Genomic DNA, 23922 nt, shown 5'->3' on the forward strand with positions numbered 1-23922 from the left:
AAACCCAGATGTTGACTGGGTATGGATGTAATGGTTGGACAGTTTGGAAATCTGTCTACTTGATCTGTTTCTGCCTTGATAATTCTGCCTGTATACTTTGAAGTTCAGGGTGCTGACCATTTCCCCTGAACAAGGTAAACGATATATGTCTGACTGATTAAAGTAAGCTTGCTAACCCATTTTGAGTTGCTTTCCTTTAACAAAGCAGATCCAAGAACCTGTATGGGCAGCAAACCCTGAGGACGCGCTTGGGGTGCTTGCTGCTACTCTATGGCTTCCAGTTGCCAAAGAAGATCTGACTTCTTGTTGTCAGGAAGGGGAAGCACCACAAATTCTGCCAGTGGTGGGGGAGGGGAGAAGGCACAAGCAACTGTTGTCCAGATGAATGAGATGAAAGCAGATGTGTGAGGGCTGTTATCATGAGGCGTTTATGTGTTGTGCTGAAGGGAGTGCTAGCCTTGGGGACTGAAGACCTGACCTGGAATTCCTTCTTAAATACTTTGTTTGCAACATGATCCTGGCAAGTCACTGAACCTCTAAGCTGCAGTTTCCTCATATGTCAAATGAGGTAATTAGATTCCAAGGCTTTCAGTTTCCTTGCAATGATAAATCATGCACCTATAAGAAGTCATTGCTGGGAACTTTGGGACATAGAACTCTTGAAATCATCCCTAAAGGACCAAGGGTCTCCAACTGGAGCACCTTCCTAGATTTTCTTCAAGTTAGCAAGCATTTATCAAACACCTGCTACATGTCAGACCCTGTACTGAGCACCTAGGATACAAAGGCAGGGAACAAACCCTCCTCTCAAGGACATCACAGTCTAGTGTGGAAAACCTGCAAACACCTCTGTAGAAACCCAATGGATACAAGATAAACTGAAGCTAAGTCAAGAGAGAAGGCATTAGGGGTAAGGAGGACAGGAGAAGACTTACTGTAGAATGAGGGGCTTTAGGTGGGACTTCAGGGAATCCAGAGCAAACATGAGGTTGGATGGTGGAGCATCCTTGTCAAGGAACAAAGAGGAGGCTCCGGCCGCTGATTATTGCACAAATGAAGCAGGGAGTAAGGTGAGAGAAGACTGGGAGGTAGGAGAGGGGTAAATGATAAAGGGCTCTAACATTGAAGCTGAGGATTTTCTATTGGATCCTGGTGATAGGGAACCATAGCAGTTTATGGAGGAGGCAGTGCATTTTAGGAAGATAAATTGGACAGCTGGGTGGAGGGCTGAATGTCAGGGGAAGAGGCTTGACTTGGGGAGGCCAACCAGAAGACTGTTGTAATACCTCATGTGTAGGAGAATTGGGGACTGAACCAAGAAAGTGGCCATGTTGGGAGCAAAGGAGATAAATGGGAAAGGTGACTTTAAAGGCAGGACTTTTGAAAGGACTTCCCATAAGGTTAATTGGAGGGGGGAGGTGGTATGAGTGTGGGAGAGATGATGACATGATAAAGAGGAGAGGGCTTTTAGGGTATTGAGTGAAGTAAGTAAAAGTATTCTCATAAAGTGGAGATAGTGCTCTAATTTATTATCTAATACTTATTATTATCTAATTAATACCTGGGCTTCTGCTGCAGGTAGGCCTCAGTTTTTCTTTCTGGGAAACTGAAACTTACCCTTCCCCTCTTATCACCCACTGCCCAATGAGGTATTAAATGCTTTCATTGGTTGAAGATTGTCTCCTTGTTCCTTGTATCTGGGAAGATTCCTGCAGTAGATTGTGAGGCCAAGCCCTCAATCAGTGAGGGTAAGGTCAGTGGGAAGGGTTGTCTGCCTTAGGTTGTATAACCATGTTTTCTTTTCTGTAACTTGCCTCCCTCCACTGGTCCATCCTGGTGGAGATGAGAGGGTTTGAGGAAATTTTTGTTTTAAGTGAAAAGGCTGAAATTGGGTGGTTATTATTCTTGAATTAAAGATGGGCACTGATTATGGTAAAAGATGTAGATTACTGTGATTTGTAATTATTACTAGAACCAAAGAAAGCATTTAGAATTTTGGACCAGCATATTTTAAACTGACCTGATTATAATCGGTGATTTCAAACTCCTTGTCAACTTTCTTACGAATGGGTAAATGGAAATGGGAAACTGAAATATGAAGAAAATATATCAATTTGTGGATAATATTTCCTTTTAGAGGGCCAAGGGTATAAGAACTTAGAAATATATAGCTATAAGATCAAAGGGTACATATGGTGATTTGGCATTAACAAATTGATTCACTGTATGGACCCCTCACCCCCCGCCCCCGAAATTTTGATTTGATGGTGATGGAATCCACATCCTAGGGATTTTATGGGACTAATATGTCTGTAAAGGTGCTTGCCACAATATTTGGTGGAGAGATATCTTGAGAGGTTTCTTAAGCCAGCTCTAAACTGACACACTCACCTGAGAAATTGTGATGTATAAACATGGGCCAGGCATGATTGTCAAGCAATCCGTTTATTGATACCATGAGCAAGGTTTTTATAGAGAAGTTAAACAAAGAAGGTAATTTTAGGTCACTTGGTTTTCTTAGTACTCTGTTCAGTAAAGTAATGATGTCAACTATTAGGCCTTGAAGATAACCAGGTCCCATTGTATAGTATCAAAAAATGTATAAAGATGTATAAAAGTCAGTGTACATCTTCTGGCAATAATCCCAGAACGGGGAACCTCCCTGTATCACAGGATATCAGAAAGGCTCTGATAATGGCCACTTCTCAAGGGAAAAAAATCAAGGCCAGTTACTTTGCACTGGCCATGGTGAAAACCCAGAGCAAACCTATCTAGGACCAGGCTGATTCCTGGATCAGATGTTTTCGCTCCCTTCATCTCACCCCCCCCCCTTTTTTTTTATAAAGCAATCGGGGTTAAGTAACTTGCTCAAGGTTACACGGCCAGTTATTATTTCTGGGTGTGGTGCTGAGTTTCCGAGCCCGGATTTGATCCAGGTCATCCCGACACTGGAGCCGGTGCTCTTACTCGCTGAGCCACCTGGCCGCCCCTAAGCAATTGGGGTTAAGTAACTTGCTCAAGGTTACACGGCCAGGTGTTTCTGGGTGGGTGCTAAGTGTCTGAGCCCAGGATTCGATCTCCAGGTCTTCTCAACACTGGAGCCGGTGCTCTTACTCGCTGTGCTACCTGGCCGCCCCTATCTCCCCCTTTTTCAGTAAATAAATTAAGGGCTTGTACCTCAGTGCCTAAAACGTTGACATCAAAGGACATCATTTGTAATAATACATAGCATAATTATACAGAAAATTACTACAGCAGTTAATGTAGGAAGCAAGTGTATACCAAGAGCCAGTATGATCTGAAATGGAGAAATTTTCTTAAATGCATCAATAATTGTCTTTGCTACTTCTTCTGAGTTAATCCCAGGGATCTCACTCTGTTCAATATCCTAGATAATCAGATGGAAAACTTTCATTTCCAATGGTGATATTGGAATCAAGTTTTGCTCCCATTAAGCAGGCTCTAATCCTATGCCAGGTAAAGATAGTCTGGGAGGAATAATATAATCTGAGGGTGCCACTTGTAGAGATAACCGAGTCTTAAGGGTCTCCACCTCATCTCCTATATCTAGTATAGACAGTTTTAATTTTTTAATTTTAGTCCGGGTAAGATAAAAAATTATGCTATTTCTATAGCATATTGGACAGTACAAATTGTGGATTGTATAGATATAGCCAAAAAATATAACAATGGCAACTAAAATACTAAAGTTATGTGTCAAATAATAGTAGCCCTATGAAATGTTTTCTCATGTTTTAAAGCCTCACTCATCAAACTAGGCTATGCTCTAAGCTATGCGCTCTGCAGATTGGTACCAAGCATAAGATACAATTAGAGGGGAAAAACAGCAAAAAACAGTAATAACATGCTGACATTAGAATCAGAGCTAATATATATGGTAAAGGAGTTACACAACTATATGTAAATACATAATCACATCTAAGTACCAGTTGAGTTTTAAAGCTTTTAACTCATAACCTAACATACAATACTAATGGTTCTAATACATTGATCTTATACAAAAAGTCCTTATCTAATATCATGTAGTGTCTTAAGGCTACAGAAACATTTTATGAAAGTTCGTTAATATATTATGCAGTTTTTTGGATTTTTCTAAGTAGAGAAATTATAGACAGTGGTTGAAATTATCAATAATAGTACAATAATAGTAGGGCAGTGAGTCTAGGAACAAGAAATTTGACAAGAATAATAAGTCTAACAATAAGCCTGACAATGACAAGACCTTATCCCCCCTTTTCAAAAAATCAGAAATTTTATGTAGTGTATATCCCCTGACAAAGATGCCAAACATGAGTTAAAATTAGTTGGAAAAAGCAAAAAAATATGCAGTAAGTAAAGGCACAATTAATACAAGTAATATTCCATTCATAGGGATAAGTGTATCCATAATTACAAGGGTTCCAAGCTAACATTCTTTGCCAATTTATTCATAAATTGAACAGTTTATATTTCACTCAGTAAGGAAATAGAAGGCATAGTTGCTGATATTAAGAGGGAGGCTATGGTAATTAGTCCCATGATTAAAAGTCTGGAAGTCACTTTTTTGTAAAGAGGGTGGTTCCACTAATACATTGTATAAGGGTAAGTTAAGCAGGTAATAGTCCGTTAGGGGTAGTATTATCTTGTGAAAATGTAAAATGCTAAGTCACTTCTTCTTAGGTTGCCCTTGTGCAAGGGGTCTCCCGATCCTTTTTCTCTGAATTCTCTCCATCTGAAAGGTGGGTCGTGGACCACTCTCAGACATTCCCTTCTCACAACTGCATCTTATTAAAAGAACAGAGCCTCTCCCCCCATAGTTAAAGGTCAGGTCTTACCCAGTTCTTGTTTGGGCAATTCTCCATAGACAGTGTGTACCTTTTCAAATTGTTTTTCTGCTGGTGTATACTCTTTTTAGTGATGCTTAAAAAATTTTAGTGTGTATGAGGCAGTAGCTACTTGTCTTTGTCGAGTATTGGTCCAAGTCCCTCCTTTTTATTTTTTGTAAATAGGTTTTACTTATATAAAAGCTGGGGGTAGGAGACAGAATGCCAAGTTTGAGTAATAGGTATGCCAGTTTGCCTAGAATGAAAAGGGGTAATATTAAGTATGGCATGGTAAGTTTGGACTAGAATGGATAAAGTTTTTTTTTTTGTCTTGCCTTTTGGAGGGCAATTTTGGGGTTAAGTAACTTGCCCAAGGTTACACGGCTAGTATTTTTGTGTGGGTGTTAAGTGTCTCAGGCTGGAACCGAACTCGGGTCCTCCCGACTCCAGGGCCAGCGCTTTACTCACTGCGCCACCTAGCCACCCCTAGAATGGATAAAGTTTTAAAGGCTGGACTTAAGAACTTTATTTCATCTGTCAAGTATAACATAACCAATGTGATAATAAGGGTTATGCCTGTAATTAATTTTATTTAAAAATGATCACAAGAAGAATGAAATAAATTGTTAGGGGCAGGAACATCATCAGCATTCAATTGTGTCAGAATGCCCACTGAAGCAAAAAACTGTAACATATGTTTGAGCACATTTTTTATTGCAGTAAAAGAAGAAAAAAGGATCTGTTATAATATTCATATATGACAACGTGCGAAAGGGAGGATAATGAGTTACATCCATCCCATGTGGGTCAATGATGAGCAGTGGAGGAGTAATAAAGGCAACACAGGTAGAGGGCAGTTTTTAAGGATCTGTGTAGCTTGTTCTTAGTAACATGGAATTGTTTACCTGGAGTATATGTATTTTGATAAAAATAAGAGTAAAATCATGTAGTACTAAGAATATTTGGGGGAAAATGTTGGAAGAACTTGAACTTTTGATTATTAATCGCGTTATTTAGATAAAGATGCCTGGGAAGTGAAGAATGAACTGCAATATAGGCAGTGGACTCTATCTTATAGGAGCTTGTAACTTCTGAAAAAGGTTAAAAAGATCTGTACTCTGAGTGTGTTTAGGTTTAACGGTATCAAATATGTTGGCATATGTACACAGAGTTTTTGCTATCTGACTAAATATTAAAGGGAAAAGAAAAAATAATTTAACAGTAATATCATAGCTAAAAGCTTGGTATTATAAGCAGGAGTACAGTGAGTAATAATAACTTTATGATTAGAATCAATGTAAGCTATATTTGTAGTGTTAAGATTTATAAATGATCATCAAACTTTTGTAAGAGAAAAGAAAAAAAATTAGTTAAAATTTTATAACCTAATAGCTCTGTGTATACTCTAGAGCAAACAGACTTTTAAAATTGAGATTATTAAGACTAAGTTGGTATAAAAATTTTCTTAAGTAACATAAATTCCCAAAGTCTGATTAAAAAAACTGAATTCCTAGATAACTGTGGAACTCTTTAATTTTTTTGGTCTTTATTAATTTGTTTCTTTACTTTTAGTTTACAAGATTCAATTCCACAATTCCTTGAGTTTCAAATTTTCTCTCCCTCCCTCCCCTTCCCGCTCCCCCACCATGATGGCATACAATCAAGTATAGGATCTACAAATACTTTCACATTAGACATTAGTCAGGTTTTAAAGAAGGATTGTATCAGATGGAAGGAGCAATGGGAAAGAAGAAACAAAGCCAAACAAGAAAAAGAAAAATATCAGGTAGCTTGTTTCAATCTGGATTCAAAGTCAGTTCTTTCTAGTTCGTTCTCTGGATGTAGACATCTCTCTCCATCATGAGTCTTTTGGGTTCAAGTATAACCCTGCATTGCTGAGAAGAGTCCAGTCTATCAAAGTTGGTTGTCAAACATACATTATGTCTGTAATTGTGTACAAATTTCTCCTGGTTCTACTCTTCTCACTCAGCATCAGTTTATATAAGCGTCTTCAGGTAAATATGAAGTCCATCTGCTCCTCGTTTCTTATAGCACAGTAGTATTCCATAACATGCATATACCACAACTTGTTCAGCCATTCCCCAATTGATGGACACCCACTTAATTTCCAATTCTTTGCCACCATAAAAAGAGGTGCTATAAATATTTTTGTACGTATGGGTCTTCCTCCCACTCCTATGATCTCTTTGGGATACAACCCTAGAAGTGGTATTGCTGAGTTAAAGGGTATGAAATTATTTATAGCCCTTTGGGAATAATGCCAGATTGCTCTCCAGAATAGTTGGATCAGTTCGCAACTCCACCAGCAATGGAATAGTGTTCCAATTTTTCCACATCCTCTCCAGCATTTGTCATTTTCCTGTTTTGTCATCTTAGCCAATCTAACTGGTGAGATGTGGTACCTCAGAGTTGTTTTGATTTGCATTTCTCTAATCAATAGTGATTTGGAGCATTTTTTCATATGCTTATAGATATCTTTAATTTCTTCCTCTGCAAACTGCCTGTTCATATACTTTGACCATTTATCAATTGGAGAATGACTTGTATTCTTATAGATTTGACTCAATTCTCTATGTATTTTAGAAATGAGTCCTTTATCAGAGACATAGGTTGTAAAAATTCTTTCCCAATTTCCCACTGCCCTCTTAATCTTGATTATATTGGCTTTGTTTGTACAGAAGCTTTTCAATTTAATGTAATCAAAATTATCCATTTTGCATTTTATAATACTCTCTAATTCTTGTTTGGTCATAAAGTCTTCCCCTCTCCACAAATCTGACAGGTAAACTATTCCTTGCTTTCTGAGATTGCTTACAGTATCAACCTTTATACCTAGATCATGCACCCATTTAGACTTGATTTTGGTATATGGTGTTAGATAACAGTCTATGCCCAGTTTTTGCCATACTATATTCCAGTTTTCCCAGCAGTTTTTGTCAAATAGTGAGTTCTTATCCCCAAAAATAGGGTCTTTGTGTTTATCAAACAATAAATTACTCTAGTCATTGACTGCTGAGTCTTGTGTGCCCAATCTATTCCATTGATCCACTACTCTATTGCCAGTAGCAAGTAGTTTTGATGACTGCTGCCTTATAATACATATTAAGATCTGGTATAGCTAGTCCGCCTTCCCTAGTATTTCTTTTCATTAATTCCCTTGATATTCTGGACCTTTTGTTCTTACAAATGAATTTTGTTACTATTTTTTCTAGCTCTACAAAGTAGTTTTTTGGTAAATTGATTGGTATGGCACTAAATATGTAATTTAATTTAGGTAAAATTGTCATTTTTATTATATTAGCTCAACCCAGCCATGAGCAATTGATGTTTTTCCAATCAGTTAGATCTGACTTTATTTGGGTGAAAAATGCTGTTGAATTTTATTAAAGGTATGCAGGAATGCCAAGGATTTATATGGGTTTATTTTATATCCTGCAACTTTGCCAAATTTATTTATTGTCTCAAGCAGTTCTTTTACTTGGTTCTCTGATTCCCTAAATATATCATCATATCATCTGCAAAGAGTGATAGCTTGGTCTCTTCTTTGCCTAATTTGATTGTTTTGATTTCTTTTTCTTCTCTAATTGCTACTGCTAACATTTCTAGTGCAGATTGAATAAGACGGGTGATAGTGGACACACTTGTTTCACCCCTGATCTCATTGGAAATGTTTCTAGCTTATCCCCATTACATATAATACTTGCTGATGGCTTTAAATAGATGCTACCTATCATTTTAAGGAAGGATCCATTTATTCCTATACTTTCTAGTGTTTTTAATAACAATGGATGTTGTATTTTGTCAAAAGCCTTCTCTCCATCTATTAAGATAATCATGTGGTTTCTGCTAGTTTTATTGTTGATATAATCAATTATATTGATGGTTTTCCTAATATTAAACCATCCTTGCATTCCTGGAATGAATGCTACCTGATCAAAGTGTATCATTCTTGTGATAAGTTGCTGTAGTCTTTTTGCTAATATTTTATTGAAAATTTTTGCATCTATATTCATGAGGGAGATTGGTCTATAATTTTCTTTCTTGGTTTTATTTAGGTATTGATTTAGGTATCACTACCATATTTGTGTCATAAAAAGAATTTGGTAGGACTCCTTCACTAATTTCCCCCAATAATTTGTATAGTATTGGAATCAATTGTTCTTTAAATGTTTGATAGAATTTACTAGTAAATTCATCTGGCCCTGGAGATTTTTTCCTAGGGAGTTCACTGATGGCTTGTTCAATTTCTTTTTCTGAGATGGGGTTATTTAAGTAATTTACTTCCTCTTCAGTTATCTGGGCAACTTAAGTTTTTGTAAATATTCATCCATTTCACTAAGATTGTCAAATTTATGTGCATACAATTGGGCAAAATGATTCCTAATTATTGCTTTGATTTCCTCTTCATTGGAGGTAGATTCACCCTTTTCATTTTTGATACTCATAATTTGTTTTTCTTCTTTCTTTTTATCATATTGACTATGGGTCTATCAATTTGATTGTTTTTTTTTTCATAAAACCAGCTCTTAGTTTTATTTATTAATTCAATCGTTTTCTTAATTTCACTTTTATTAATCTCTCCTTTGGTTTTCAGTGTTTCTAATTTAGTATTTTATTGGGGATTTTCTTTTCTTTTTTTTGTTGTTTTTTAGTTAATTTGTTTGTTTCCTTTTAGTTTACAGGATTAAATTCCACAATTCCTTGAGTTTCACATTTTGTCCCCCTCACTCCCCCCCCCCCATGGTGGCTTACAGTCAAGTATAGGATCTGTAAATACTTTCACATTATACATTAGTCAGGTTATAAAGACGGATTGTTTTGTAATGGACACCCAAGATATAACAGGACAGCTAGGCCAATTTGATAGGAGTGTTTATTAACCAGCCGGGACTGCCTCTCAGACCGAAAGACAGCAGCAAGCTTTCTGTTAGACATAATTTTATAGACAATGTAATTGATAGCAACAGAATATGTTTCTAAGGGGTTAGCATTGTTTCTATTGAAGCGAAGCTTTCTCAGTATTATTCCCATTGAAGCAAAGCATTCTCAGTATTTTTCCTATTGAAACAAAGCCTTAGTATTATTTCTTTTTTTTTTTTTTAAGCAATCAGGGCTAACTAACTTGCTCAAGGTTACACGGCCAGTTATTTCTGGGTGTGGTGCTAAGTATCTGAGCCCAGATTTGATCCCCAGGTCATCCCAACACTGGAGCCGGTGCTCTTATCTTAGTATTATATCTACTGAAGCGAAACAGACCTGAATCTGTGGGAATCTGTGGCATGTTTCTAGCAACACAGGTGAAACATTTCTTTACAATTGGAGCCTATTAGGTGGTTTCCAAGGAACCTAGTAGGGGTACCCTCTAGCAGGTTTAAGGGGGCTCTAGTGTATAATTTCTGGTGGGCACTTCAGTATCAGATGGAATGAAAAATGGTAAAGGGGACATAAAACCAAACAAGAGAAGGAAAAAGATCAGATATTTTGCTTCCACCTGGATATAAACTCAGTTCTTTCTAGTTCTTTCTCTGGATGCACATATTTGTCTCCACCATAAGTCTTTTGTGATTGACTTATGTCACTGAATTTCTGAGAAGAGTCCAGTCTATCAAAGTTGGTCATCACATATACGTTGTGTCTGTAATTGTGTACAAATTTCTCCTGGTTCTACTCTTCTCAGTCAGCATCAGTTTGTATAAGCCTCTCCAGGTAAATATGAAGACCGTCTGCTCCTCGTTTCTTATAGCACAATAGTATTCCATAACATGCATATACCACAACTTGTTCAGCCATTCCCAAATTGGTGGGCACCCATTTAATTTCCAATTCTTTTCCACCACAAAAAGAACTGCTATAAACATTTTTGTACATATGGGTCTTCCTCCCACTTCTATGATCTCTTTGGGATATAACACTAGGAGTGGTATTGCTGGGTCAAAGGATATGAAAGTATTTATAGCCCTTTGGGCATAATTCGAGATTGCTCTCCAGAAAGCCTGGATCAGTTCACAACTCCACCAGCAATGCATTAGTGTTCCAATTTGCCCACATCCTCTCCAGCATTTGTCATTTTCCTGTTTTGTCATCTTAGCCAATCTGACTGGTGAGATGTGGTACCTCAGAGTTGTTTTGATTTGCATTTCTCTAATCAATAGTGAATTAGAGCATTTCTTCATGTGCTTATCGATATCTTTAATTTTTTTCTCTGAAAATTGCCTGTTCATATCCTTTGACCATTTATCAATTGGGGAATGACTTGTGTTCTTATAAATCTGACTCAATTCTCTGTATATTTTATAAATGAGTCCTTTGTCAGAGACATAAGTTGTAAAGATTCTTTCCCAATTTCCCACCTCCCTCTTAATCTTGGTTACATTGGCTTTGTTTGTACAGAAGCTTTTCAATTTCACATAGTCAAAATTATCCATTTTACATTTTATAATGTTCTCTAATTCTTGTTTAGTCATAAAATCTTTACCTCTCCACAAGTCTAACAGGTAAACCGTTCCTTGTTTTACGAGACTGCTTACAGTATCAACCTTTATACCTAGATCATGCACCCATTTAAACCTCATTTTGGTATATGCTGTTAGATAATGGTCTATGCCCAATTTCTGCCATACTATATTCCAGTTTTCCCAGCAGTTTTTATCAAATAGTGAGTTCTTATCCCAAAAACCAGGGTCTGAGGGTTTATCAAACAATAGATTACTATAGTCGTTGACTTCTGAATCTCGTGTGCCTAATCTATTCCATTGATTAGTTGGGGATTTCCAATTTTTTCATTTTCTATCTTTGTCAATTGCATGCCCAATTCATTGAACTCCCTTTTCTCTAATTTATTCATGTATACACTCAGGGATATAAAATTTCCCCTAAGAACTGCCTTTGCTGAATCCCACAAATTTTGGTATGTTGCCTCATTATTGTCATTCTCTTGAATGAAGTTACTGGTTGTTTCTATAATTTCTTGTTTGACCTACTCATTCTTTAGGATTAAATTGTTTAATTTCCAATTCGTTTTTAGTCTATCTTTCCATGGCCCTTTATTGCATATGCTTTTTATTGCATCATGATCTGAGAAGGACACATTTAACATTTCTGCCTTTCTGCACTGAATTGTGAGGTTTTTATGCCCTAGTACATGGTCGATTTTTGAGTACGTGCCATGAACCACTGAGAAGAAAGTATATTCCTTTTTATCCCCATTCAGTTTTCTCCAAAGTTCTATCATATCTAGCCTCTCCAAAATTCCATTCACCTCCTTAACTACTTTCTTGTTTGTTTTGAGGTTAGATTTATCTAATTCAGAGAGGGAGAGATTAAGGTCCCCCACTAGTTTTGCTCTTTATTTCTTCCTCTAATTCCCTTAAATTCTCCTGTAGAAATGTGGATGCTATAACACTTGGTGCGTATATGTTAAGTAACGATATTGCTTCATTCACTACGGTGCCTTTTAGCAGGATATAGTGTCCTTCCTTATCTCTTTTAATTAGATCAATTTTTGCTTTTGCTTTATCTGAAATAAGGATTGCTACCCCTGCTTTTTTTTACTTTAACTGAAGCATAATATATTCTACTCCAGCCTTTTACCTTTACCCTGTGGGTATCCCTTTGTTTCAAGTGTGTTTCTTGTAGACAGAATATTGTAGGATTGTGGTTTTTAATCTATTTTGCTATCATCCTCTGTTTTATGGGGGAGTTCATCCCATTCACAATCACAGTAATGATTACTATCTGTCTCTTTCCCTCCATCCTATTCCCTCACCTGCTTATGTTTTTGTTTCTTCCTTGTCTTCCCTTCCTTAAGGGTTTTCCTTTTGACCCCCACCTCCCTCAATGTTCCCTCCCTGTGATCCCCCCTTCTTTACCTACCCTTTCCCCTTACTACTATTCCCCTCCCTTCTAATCCACCCCCCTTCTTATTCCCCCCTTTCCCTCTTACTGCTTATAGGACACAATAGATTTTAATACTTATCAGAGTATGCTATTCCCCCTTTGACTCCAAACCAATGAGAGTAAATTTCATACAGTGCTCCTCTCTCTCTCTCTTCCCTCTGTTTAATGAGTTTTTGTATCTTTTAACATAATAATCTTAAACTAAACTGATTACATTGATCCCTCTTTGAACCAGAACCAGTGAGAATAATGTTCAGATGATGTTCCTCTCCTTCTTTCCTTCCCCTCCACTATAGTGTGTTTTTATGCCTCTTTGGATGGCATAATTTACCTTTTTCTGTCTCATCCTTTCCTTTTATCCCATTACAGTCCCTTTTACCCCATTAATAAGGTTTTTTTATCATCAGATTAGTTAATTTATATCTACACCCTCTATCTATGTATAACCTTTTAAAGGTCATGGTAATCATATAAATTTCGATATTTATAGTCATCAGCTTCTCATATAGGGATGTAAACATTTTGCTCTTACTACATCCCAAGTTATGTGTATGTGCGCATGTGTGAGTCTGTGTTTTCCTTGTTATCCTTTTTATGTCTTTTTTGAGTCTTGTAATTGGAGATCAGATTTTCCATTGAGCTCTGGCTTATTCATCAGGAGAGTCTGGAAGTCCCTTATTTCATTAAATGACCATCTCCTTGCCTGAAATATTATGCTCAGTTTTTCTGGGTAGTTAATCCTTGGCTGCAATCCTAGCTCTTTTGCCTTATGAAATATCAAATTCCAATCCCTCCGATCTTTTCAGGTAGAAGCTGCTAAGTCCTGTGTAATCCTGACTGTAGTTCTACGATATTTGAATTGTTTCTTTTTGGCTGCTTGCAATATTTTCTCCTTAATCTTGTAATTCTAGAATTTGGCTACTATATTTCTTGGAGTTTTCAATTTGGGATCTCTTTTAGGAGGAGACCGGTGAATTCTTTCGGTAACTATTTTACTTTCTGATTCTAGGACTTCAGGACAGTTTTTTTGACAATCTCTTAGAGGATGTTGTCCAAGCTGCTTTTTTCATCATGGCTTTCCAGTAGACCAATAATTCTTAAATTATCTCTCCTGGATCTGTTCTCCAGGTCAGTTGTTTTTCCAGTGAGATATTTTACACTTTCTTCCAATTTTTCAACCTTCATATTTTGTTTGGTTGACCCTTGGTGCATCATAGAGTTCTGAACTTCAATTTGACGATTCTAATTTTTAGTGAATTACTCTCTTCAGCTAGTTTTTGAAGGTCCTATATTAGGGAGGTATTTTCTCCAATTAGTTCACTAATTTTACTTTTTAAGGATTTGTTTTCTTCAGTGAGACTTTTTTCCAATTTGGTTACTGTAGATTTAAATTTATCTTCTACCTCTCTAATTTGATTTTTAAATTCTTTCTTGAGCTCCTCCAAAAATGCTTTTTGGGCTTGAGACCAGTTCATATTTCCATCTGTGGTCTCAGATGTGGACACAGAGTCCATGGTGTCTCCTGAAAGTGATTCGTCTCGTTCAGAATAATAGGATTCTATTGTCTTTGATCTTGCCTTTGTAAATTGCTTCTGGCCCATAGTAATTGTCTATTTCCTGTCCTTTAAAGTGTATTTCTATTCCTAGAGTACAGAGGGCTCTGACCCAAGCTTCTCAGGCTGGGAGCTAGGTGCCTGGTTGTTGGCTTTGTGTGCTGTATCCTCTGGGTGTCTAGATCGAGGCCAAGGCCAGGATTCTCAGTGTTTCCCCTGAGTTTCCCTGAGGCTCACAGAGTAATCTGGGGGGGGGGGGGGTTTGTCTGGCCACTTCAGATTTCTGCCTCTCTGCCCCTGGGCTACAGCTCAGGCAGGCTTTTGCCGGTCAAGTGAGGTGGGGTTTTTTGGGACCCCTCCCGATCTTCTCTTCAGTCTCCTTACTGACTCAGTTACACCCTTTCTCCTTGACTCCTAAGACTGAAGCTATTTCTGCTATTTCAGGATTTTACTCTGGGTGAGATATTTATCTGGGTTTTGTTGGTCAGGGAGGGGGAATCGGAGCAGCGAGAGTTTACTTTGCCATCCTGGCCCCTGGAAAATCAGGCAGGTGCTTTTTAAACTTCCAGGCTATGGGCTGATAGCCCCAGGAGAAGCTGCTGTCTCTGCTGCAGGCCCTGAGCTTTCTCTTACCCAGCTATGAAGGATCCTCCCATCCTGTGGTGAGACGCTGGTGAGAAGGCTGCGAATCCCTCTTGGGGTGGGTGAGTCTGCTGGCTGGGGCTCCTTCTCTCTCTGCTATTCTCAGCTCTCTAGTCCAAGCTGCTGCAGCCCCCATGTGCTCCACACTCCCCCTGCCCCAAACCACGTGGGCACATTTCTGGGCTGCATTCTGCCATGTTCCGTCTCCCAGAGTATTCTGACATTCCAAAATCCATTCAGATTCACTTTTTAAAGTTTAGGGACTCACAGAGGAGCTTAGAAAAGTTACTGCTTCTGTTCCACCATCTTGGCTCCACCCTGTGGAATTCTTTAGATAGCACACAATGTTTTAGTCTACAAGGTAGAGCAAAATGTCTTTAAGTAACATAAATCCCAAAGTATTATTAACATACTTATTTTCTAATTGATTGCAGAATTCTCTAGATATTAAAAGTGTTTTAGTCAAAAAAGGCATAGTAAATGAATCTGATCACAGTACTTTAAAAGCTATTGATATTAGAATCTTCTTAAGGTGAGCCTTAAGTAGTTAAAAAAAAAATCTTTCACCAAATCATAGCTCATAGACAATTACAATTAAATTTTTTAATTCCCATGGAGCTTTAATGAACAATAAAGATTTGCTAGGTTTCTCCTATGTAAAGAATTTCATTTAACATTTTTTCTTTCTCAAATTTAACTTGTCTTTGTGTAAAAGGCAAAGTATTAGAAATCTTTTTAATATTTTGCAACTTTCTTGGCAAGTTACAATTAAAACAAGTTCCTTTCCCAGGCTGAATGACCTTGCCCCTACAGATAGTTTCCATGGGCTTTTGGCAGTTTTACAACATGAGTAAAATTGATATAGATTCTAAGCAGGAAAGACTGCGGGGTTTATGCTTATTCCCCTGTGTTACTAACTCTTGCACATGGAGAAGGAATGTTACAAATGGGCAGAATTAATCCAAAATAAAGTTTTCAGCCAGTCTCCTCCTTTCTATATACATTAATCAATCAACAATTTTAAGTTTTTAGCATATAAACAATAAAATAATTCAATAATCTTACAAGGTACCTGTGATTCCCATGCATCCCCTGACTGGCAAGGAGGTATGAGCCTTCCTGCAGAGTGGGAGTTTGGGTGGGAGAGGAGGTGCTGCTCTTGTCCTATGGATAGAGGATCAAGCTCCCCATTCCAATGACCTTCTGTGGGCAGGGCTGAGGAGGACCACAATCCTGGGGGCCCCCCATTTTGGGGAGGTAGGATCCCCCCCACCTGGAAGAGGTGAGAGCCTTCCCCCCACACACCTGAGGAAGGAATGTCAGTCTGGCGGACTGGGGGTTATTGGGCCTTAGTCTGCCAGCTAAGAGGGTAGCAGGTGTCTAGACTGCTGTGTGCAAGGCTGGTCTGGGAACAGAAGAGTCTCATGGTCCAGGACTGAGGGAGGGGTCAAGACCCCCAGACCCCTGTGAACATAAGCCTGCCTCTCACTGTAATCTTCATTCTCAATCATGTCTAAGCATCAGAGCTGATTTGTACCTGTTGGCAACGTCCACTTATCTGAGGGCACATAAATGCTGAGACCTCTCTGTGATTCCTCCTAGTTCACAAGACAGAGCTAAAGGACCACTGTGTTATTGAATATTCACTAGCTCTAATTAGGCAAACCACTGACCAGTAACTGTCCTTGGACATTTCTTTCATCACATTTCTTTGGAAGGAGATAGTGGACGAAAAAGTTTTATCACATTCCAGATATTCATGAGGTTCCTCTCCAGTGTGGATTCTCTGATGTTGAGCAAGATTCAAGCCCTGAGGGGAAGCATTTATGCATTAATGATATTCCTACGGTTTCTCTCCAGTGTGGATTCTCTGATGTACATTAAGATTAGATCTGCTTCTAAAACATTTTCCACATTGATTACATTCATAAGGTTTATTCAATAAGGTTTCTCCAGTGTGGATTATCTTATATTCAGCAAGAGAAGAGTTTACTGTAAAACATTTTCCACATTGATTATATTCATAAGGTTTCTCTCCAGTATGGATTCTCAGATGTTTTACAAGACCAGATCTCCCTTTAAAACCTTTTCCACACTGTTCACATTCATAAGGTTTCTCTCCTGTGTGGATTCTTTGATGTACAATAAGTCTACATTTCTCTCTGAAAACCTTTCCACATTGATTACATTCATGAGGTTTCTCTCCAGTGTGGATTATCTGATGGTCAGCAAGAGAAGAGCTTCTCCTAAAAGCCTTGCCACACTGATTACATTCATAAGGTTACTCTCCAGTATGGATTGTCAGATGTTCAGCAAAAGCAGATCTCCATCTAAAACTTTTTTGACAGTGATTACATTCATAAGTTTTCTCTCCAGTGTGGATTCTTTGATGTACAGTTAAACCGGAACTTCGTTGGAAAGACTCGCCACATTGATTACAGTGGGGGCACTTCAACGTTCCCCTCCCAGAATTAGGTTAACCTAACTAAAAAATAAATAAGAAAGTTAATGGCATTAATAAATTTTAGAAAACCTCAATCACTGGGCCTTTGGAGAACAGAATAAATTATTCTTCTCAGCAGTACATGGCATTCATACAAAAACTGCCCTTGGATTAGAACATAAAAACCTCATCATCAAATGCAGAGAAGCAGAACTATAAAGCGCTTCCCATTCAGATCATTATACAAAAAACTTACATTCACTGAAGGGCACTGAAAAGACTGATTAAAAATTTCACTAATCCAAAAGAATAAATGTATCAAAGAACAAATCAAAGAAATAATAATTCCTTTAAGGTAATGACAACAATGAGACACCATAGCAACATTTATGCAGTGAAAGCAGTCCTTGGGGGAAAATTCATATCTCCAAACTGTTACATCAATCAAATAGAGAAAGAATAGATCAATGAAAAGCTACTTAAAATAGCTAACAATTTTAGCCAAGTTACAAGATATAAAATAAACCCATAGAAATAACTGACATTTCTATATATTACCAAAAAATTCCAACAACAAAAGACAGAAGGAGAAATTCTATTGAAAGTAACTGTGGACAATAGGAAATACCTGGGAGTCAATCTTCCAAGACAAACCCAGGAATTATAAGAACACAATTACAAAACGTTTTCTCACAAAGGAAGTCAGGTCTAAGCAAGTGGAAAGTTACCACCTCACACCTATTAAATTGACTAATAAATCAGAGAAGGAACATGATAAAGACTAGAGGGAAGTGGGAAAACTGGGGCACTAATAAACTATTGATGGAGTTGTGAACTGATCCAACAATTGTGGAGAGCAATTTAGAAGTATACTGAGAGGGCCACAAAACTCTGCATGCCCTCTTAACTAACAATAACACAACCAAGTCAGTATCCCAAAGATAAATTTTTTTAAAGGGATAAGGACCAATTTACAGAAGTGTGTTCAGAACAGCTCTTTTTGCATGGTAAAGAACTAGAAATTGAGGAGATACCCACTAATGGGGACGTTTTTACAACTGGGGTATTGCAATGGAATGTGATTGTGCTGTAAAAAATGACAAATGGGATGACTTCAGATACACCTAGAAAGACTTACATAAACTGATGCAGAGTGAAGTGAGCAGAACCGGAAGAACACTGTACACAATAACAACAACACGATCATTTCAATAACAGTGAATACCTTGGCTATTCTCACAGTACCATGATCTAAGACTCTCTCAAAGGACACAGGATGAAAAATGCCATCCCCAACCATAGAAGGAACTGAGAATGAACAGTGACTTAAAGCCTGCCATTTTTCACTTAATGCCTTTTTGGTTCAAGTTGTTTTTTTCCTTCACAAAATGACTAATATGGAAATACTTTACATGACTGCAGTTGTATTCTATTTCTGATTGCTTACAGACTGTGGGAGGGGCAAGAGGAAGGAGGCAGGTGAAATCCTGGAAACTCAAATTTTACAGCAAAAAATGAATGTTAAAAAGGTTTTATATGTCACTGGGGAAAATGAAATATTATTTTTAAAAGACTATGATATCCAGTGTCAGCCAGGTTGCCAGTAGAGAGAGCACCAAGTCAAGAGTGAGGAGAACCTGAGTTTTGTTCAACCTGAGACACTTATTAGCAATGGGACCCTGGGGAAGTCACTTAAACCTGTCTACCTCAGTTCCTGGGGATGGAAATGGCAAACCACCCTAATATCTGTGCCAAGAAAATCCCTAGGAAAGAGGAAATGGTGGGAAGCTCATCCATTAGCCAGGTCTGGGAGGGAGGCATAGTCCCTGCTGAACCCAGAGGACACACCACATGGTCAGATGAGGAAATGAGACCCAAGTCTAGAGTAGCAGAAGTCCGGAGCTGTGGATGTAGATGAGGGACTGGCTGAGATCTGCCTGGGACCTGCATTCACAGCTGCTTCCAGAAGGCAGAGGGATCTCAGGTTCAGGGAAGAAGGCAGAGGAATCTCAGGTCCAGAGAAGAAAGCAGAGGGATCTCAGGTCCAGGGAAGGAGGCAGACAGATCTCAGCTGCAGGGAAGGCAGAGGGAATTCAGCTCCAGGAAAAAAGTTAGGAATCCTTCAGTTGCAAGGGAAGAAGACAGAGCAATCTCAGCTCAAGTTTTCAGCCAGAGCCCTATGGGAGGGTCCTCCCAACTTTGCTCAGCCCCTGAGGCCCCAGGATGGGCCTTTTCCTCCAATCACTCCCAGGGCAGGAGCTCAGAACCCTGCCTGCCCCTCCTCCCCAAGCTCTGCCCTCCATCACGTGGAATGCCTTGGCCATTGGGATGAGTCCTTTCCTGACCAAGACCCCTCCCAGGCCTCCAAATTCCACCACATCCATCACCCACCAGGCTGGCCAGCTGAGACCTCCTCCTCCAAGCCTCCACCACCTGATTTCTTATTGAAGGAAAAATGTAGCCCTGTCCTAATACTGAGGGCTAGAACAAGGAAGAGGAAACTAGAGATTTGAGATTTCCAAGACATTTACAACAAAATGGAGATTAGTTGCAAAACATAGCGTTCAAAAAAAATTTAGCCAGTTTGGTCATCACATTTGTCCTAATCTAAATTAGAGGGTGGGTTCCTTTAAAGTCAGAGCTGCTCTCCCAAGAGGATATTTGGGATGTTTGACACTCTGTGGGTAGATCTGCCCTTAATGCAGAATACACTTAAAATGGGACATTTAAGGTGATGTGTTTAGGAGCCATGAGAACAAAAAGTAAGTGTAACCAGATTCTCCCATGTCTCACAACTGATGACAAAGTTCTTGGGCGAGACCTTGGGAATGTCTTTATATCATGTCTTCTGACTCCATGGTGAGCACCTTCCTTGCATGAGCTCTCCTTAAAATAGCCTTTTAGGCAAACATTCTTTTGGCATTTGAACAGCCTGGCCATCGACAGAGCTGTGCTCTCTGCAGCACAGTGGGAATACTTGGCAGTCTAACTTGAAGAAGAAACTCAGTGTCTGGTCCCTTATCCTGCCAGGTGACCTTCAGAATCTTCCCAAGACAATTCAGATGGAAGTGATTAAGGTTCCTGGCACGGCACTGGCAAACTGCCCAGCTCTCATGGCATACAACCCTTGGGTCAGCACAAAAGCTCTGAGGCCTGCAGTCTGGTAGTCAGTCTAATACCTCTTCCTTCCACACTTTCCTTGGCAACCTTTCAAGCACTGAACTCTCTGCCCATGCAGGCGTCAACTCAAAATTAATTATGGGACATAGGAAATAATCTGAGGTACAAAATGTGCCCATAGATACTGACTGAATTATCACAGCTGACAGGTTATCTGGGAGGAAGGTCAAGTAACTCCTCAGTAATTTGTGGCAAAGCAGTCATTTCCAGAGCTCCTTTTTATAACAGAAGATGAAGAAAACAATGACAAGAATCTTAGGAAACATGTTTTGAACATGATGCAATGGGACAAGGCAGGTCATGACCACTCACTCCTCCCTGGTTCTCATGACCCAGGCTGTCAAAGAGACATTTCCCCAGAAGTCCTGGCTCTGCTGCTGAAGAGTTTTGCAACCAAAATAGGACTTTAATGGCGACTATAGTTTTAAGAAAGACTGGGACAGAGGAGCTTGGTGTTGGTAGCCAGCAGCCGCACCCCATCCTCCACTGCTAGGAAGAAAACCCAAATTGAGCAGATGACACTTTTCAACTCAGACTTAACCTCCTGGTGAAGAAAAAACCAAAAGGAGCCAATCCCTAAGCATGGAAAGAACTTAGGCTTTCACCAGCCTCCTTCCTCTGGCAGCCAGAAAGAGGAATTTAGCCTTTGTACCGTGTTTCCCCAATAATAAGACACTGTCTTATTAATTTTTTTGGACAGAAAAACACCAGAGGGCTTATTTTCAGGGGAGGGCTTATTTTAATGAACATTGACAGCAATTTTAATAAACAAGTAAATGTAAACAAAAAAATGTACTTTTATTCAATAAGCAAATCACTGGGGAAGAACAGGATGACGCGCTCACTGCTGCAGCTCTGATTGGATGCAGATCAGAGCGCGGCGTGCGTTTCACGGGGTGGGGGGGCGGTACATACAGAGGGTACCATAATGTAGCGTGTAGCACAGGGGATCTCAATAGGGCTTATTTTCGGGGGAGGGCTTATTTTAGAGGAATCTTACACAGTAAGGGGAGGGCTTATTTTCGGGATAGGTCTTATTATCGGGGAAACACGGTAGACTCCTATAATCCCATGATTATTTTAGTCCTACACAGATATGTGTTTGACTCTAAATTGTCTGCTACTAAATGATAAAGTCTTCTCAGTATGTGCATTCCCTAAATCTACAGGTAACCTAGACTTAGGAGAATATCGATGTCAGTATGGCTTAGCTGTGGGGGCTAGCTTTTCCCAAAGAAGGGAACTTAATTCTGCAATGAGACTAAAAAAAAATCAAAGTAATTAAACACTAACTGATTTGAAGCTTATTATTTTCACACCCTCATCAGCTGGGGCTACATGCTGGAAAGTACACTGTCTAGGTAAAGGAACATTTTGAGAGGACTCCAAATTTCTGGAATGGCTGTAACCAATGGATAATGCAGTAGAGAATAGTGAAAAAGTCTATTTTCTTTTGCTTTTTACATTTCAAAAATGTAAAAAAAAAGATCTTTTATTTTTTCCAATTACATATTTAAAAAATTTTAATGTTTCTTCTTTATTAAAGTTTGGAGTTCCAAACTCTGTCCCTTCTGCCCTCACTCCCCCCTCTCCCCATCCTTTACAGAAACAGAAAGGGACAAGGAAGGGAGGGGTAGAGTGATAGAAGGAAGGGCAGGCTGGTGGAGGCTTTGGTCAGAAGCAAAACACTGGCGAGGAGAGACAGGGTGAAAGGTGAGAAGAACAGATGGAGGGAAATACCCAGTTAGTTATCATAGCTGTAAATATGAACAGAATGAACTCTCCCATAAACTGCATTATGAGATGGGAAATGGCTCATTTTGACTGTACTAAATTTAAATGGAGTTTTGCAGAAACAAAATGAATAAAACCAAGATTAAAAGGAAAACTGACAATTGGGGAAAAATTCACAGCAAGTATCTCTAATAAAGATCTTATTTCTCAAATATATAGAGCTCTGAGTCATATTTGTAAGGATACAAGTCACAACCCAGGTGATAAATGGCCAAAGGCTTTGAACAGGCAGTTTTCAGAGAAAGAAATCAAATCTATTTGTAGTCATATAAAAATGCTATAAATCCCTACAAATTAGAGAAATGCAAGTTTAAAAAACTGTAGGTAAATACCTCACCTATTAAATTGGCTAATCAAATAGAAAAGGGAAATTATAAATATTGGAGGAAAGCAGGAAAACTGGGACACTAATGCACAGCTGGTAGAGTTGTGAATCGACCAACCATTCTGGAAAGCACTTTGGAAGTATACTCAAAGAGCTATGAAACTGTGCATACCCTTTGATCCAGCAATAATGCTGGTAAGTTGGTATCCACAAAGGATATTTTTTAAAATGACAGAGAAAATGACCTAAATAGAGAAGAGTATTTATACTAGCTATTTTTGTGGTGGCAAAGAATTGGAAACTGAGGAGATGCCCATTAATTGGGAAATGCCTTAACTAGCTGTGGTATTTGAGAAGCAGGGTGAGTTCAGAAACATCTAGAAGGACTTCCATGAACTGATGCAGAGGGAAGTGGAGAATGCTATCCACAGCAACACTGTATGGAGAACAACAGGGAAAAACTTACTATTCTCAGTGCTACCTTAATCTAAGGAAACCCCAAAGGACTCATGGGAAAAATGCCATCTCCCCTCCAGAGAAAGAACTAATTGAGTCTGAATATAGACCTAAAGCACACTAATTTTCACTTTCTTTTGCTTCAAGTTTTCTTTTACAAAGTGACTAATATGGAAATGCCTTACATGATTACACATGTGTAGCCTTTTCATAATTGCATACTGTCTATGGGAGAGGTAAGAGGAAGGAGGTAGGTAGAGAATTGGGACCTCAAAACAGAAATAAAAACATGTTTGTATATGTCATTGGGGAAAAAATGATATATTGTTTAAAAAAGTTAACAGCCAAAGGCAGCTGGTCTGCTTAGTAGACAAGCACCAGGCCTGGAGTCAGGAGGATCTGAGTAAAATTTAGCCTTACACATGTAACAGCTGTGTGACTCTGGGCAAGTCACTTAAGCCTTTTTGGCTCAGTTTCTTATTTTTTCTTTTAAGCAATCAGGGTTAAGTAACTTGCTCAAGGTTAGACGGCCAGTTATTTCTGGGTGTGGTGCTAAGTATCTGAGCCCAGATTGGATCCCCAGTTCATCCCGACACTGGAGCTGGTGCTCTTACTTGCTGAGGCACCTGGCCGCCCCCATTTTGTTTTTTTGCTTTTGTTGGTGGGGGGGGAGGGCAATTGGGGTTAAGTGACTTGCTCAAGGTCACATACCTAGTTTTTGTGTTAAGTGTCTGAGGCCAGATTTGAACTCAGGTCCTCCTGACTCCAGGACGGGTGCTCTATTCACTG

At 38.9% G+C, this 23922-nt stretch overlaps 1 pseudogene; it reads right to left on the bottom strand.

Annotated features, from left to right (window-relative positions):
- Nucleotides 1-2426: 2426 nt before the first annotated feature.
- On the bottom strand, nt 2427-17411 carry LOC138167980 (zinc finger protein 892-like; annotated as a pseudogene).
- Between the last annotated feature and the right edge of the window lie 6511 nt (nt 17412-23922).

This window comes from Petaurus breviceps, unplaced genomic scaffold (assembly GCF_028583685.1).
Source record: "Petaurus breviceps papuanus isolate PSGF00001 unplaced genomic scaffold, PetGlider_PUasm1.0 346, whole genome shotgun sequence".
NCBI lineage: Eukaryota > Metazoa > Chordata > Mammalia > Diprotodontia > Petauridae > Petaurus > Petaurus breviceps.